Consider the following 2303-nt stretch of genomic DNA (forward strand, 5'->3'; position numbering starts at 1 on the left):
CAGTTGATCTTATCTGACTCATATTCTGAGCTAAAAAAATAGCATAATATTTCACAAAATCTAGACCGTCCACACCATCATCAAATAGTATTCAGACATGAAGTAATTATAATAATACAAAACCTGTAATGTCCAAATAATTACTGAGGCAAGTACCGCTGACCACATCTAAGTATGAGAGACATTATTAACTTGACACAAGATTGTATACATGGGACCAGAGTAGTATCTCTATAATACACAGTCCATGTCCAGCCAAAATTCCAATCTATAAAAATCTTCGCAATCCTCCACAAATGATCCATAAAAAACTTCCCTGTCGAAGCTTTAGCTGATACACTGCAACATATTAAGATAATATTTCCTGTATTTTAGAGAAATAATGCTAAAATGAGAGATTTTAGCATGCAATTCAAAATGACAGTACACTCAACACTGACATCACACTGTAGTGTATTGTGATACTTTTTAAGGGGAAGTCCTGGGGACCCTGAAGAAAAGTTTGTTGTAAAAGTAGCAGATGAAATAATAAAAGTTATTGGTGAAGGTTTGAGGGAAATCCATTAAAGTCTAAGGAAGTTATTAGAATTTTGAGTTTTGGATTCGTGATGGGTTAAACAAGCAGCTGCCCCATGTAATATAAATAACATAAAGTTTTATTTTTTTATGATCTGTGATGACTTATTTTTGTTTTCTTTTTAGGAACATGTGAAAAATGATTTGTCTATTGATATACCGAATGTACAGTAACAACCTTTTTCAATTTTATGAGAAAATTACATTTCATTGATTTTTTACCATATGATATGTAGGAAAGCTGCTTGCATATAATGTCACAAATCAAATTATGGAAATTCTATTAACCTCTTTATTCTTTGATGGATTTTTCTCAAATCTATGGCAGTATTTTCTATTATTTTCTTGCTATTTTTATAATAAACTTTTGTCAGGGTGAACTTCCCCTTTAGCTTTCTTTACGAATGACTGGAACATGTTCATAAGTCAGCTACATAGGGAAATATCATATAGCACAAGAAAGGGTCACCAGTCGTGTGTTAAGTCATTCGTAACTTACGAACAGCTTTATGAAACGGGTCCCCGGTATTGCCTTTCTTTCCCAATATCAATTTTTTTTTTCTTTTGCATTGCAGATGGAAAGAAGCATCACAGTTAAACCAGTCAAGATACAGTGAAAGTTATGCTATTCTCAAGGCAATGTATGAACGTCAGTGATACTTACATTTTATTTTAAATAAGTTTCATCATCCGTCATCAATTTATTTTTAAATACATGTACCATACACCCCTAATTTGCATATCATTATCATGCAGTTGTGTTTATTATACAGATACCTCTGACTGTCAAAACATGTAGATTTATCTTGAAGATATTGTTATTATCAATTAGAGGAAATAAAGGGCAATGAATTGTGTTGCTGCAGTATATTAAAGGGCAATTCCATGAAAAGTGTACATCCTCCCCCTATATTTTGAGACTTCAAGAACTAATTTTATATCTGTTTTCTAATTCATATAAAAGATTGTAATGCTCTCAATTCATCACGTTTCAAGCAGTTCATGAAGTGAAGAAAGAAAGAAGATGGGAGTTTGACATACAAAAAGATTGATCATTTTATAGAATAGCCCCAAGATGGAAGTGTAAAAGCCGTTTTACAAAGTATTAGGATGTAGTGGATGAAAATGAGATCTCAGGTAGGCAAATCAGTAACTCCGCTGTCAAGTGATAAGGACGTTTCAATCATTTAATGGATTCTGGAGTTTCTATTATTAAAACACTTTGGCAGTCACCACTGTCATGAAAGTTCATCATATACATGTAGTGGAGCCTAAAAAAAATTTAGAATTAAAAGAATGAATACAAAATGTACAGAAAAAACATGAAGTAATTATTTGTGTACCAACAAATGTGTTTTATTTCACAACACATACGCATATATATATACGTCACAAATATCTCTTTCATTTGATATCCATATATTGTATAATCATTATTATATTGACTAGTTAATTTCGATTGGTTATTATGTCACTTGGTTCGGGTTACATTCGTAATTCTGAAGATTCATTATTCCGTACGCTATTCTGAAGGTTCGCAATTCTGTAGGCTCGTAATTCCGAAGGTTTGTTTATCCGAAAACGAAATAAGGTTCGTTATTTCAAAGGTTCACTAGTCCAACAATGCAATGAGGTCCGTTATTCCGGAGGCTCGTTTGTCCGAAAACGAATTAAGGTTCATTAATCTGAAGGGTAGTTAGTCCAAAAAACGAAATAATGTTCGTTAA

The sequence above is a fragment of the Lytechinus pictus genome, chromosome 3 (genome assembly GCF_037042905.1).
Source record: "Lytechinus pictus isolate F3 Inbred chromosome 3, Lp3.0, whole genome shotgun sequence".
Lineage (NCBI taxonomy): Eukaryota > Metazoa > Echinodermata > Echinoidea > Temnopleuroida > Toxopneustidae > Lytechinus > Lytechinus pictus.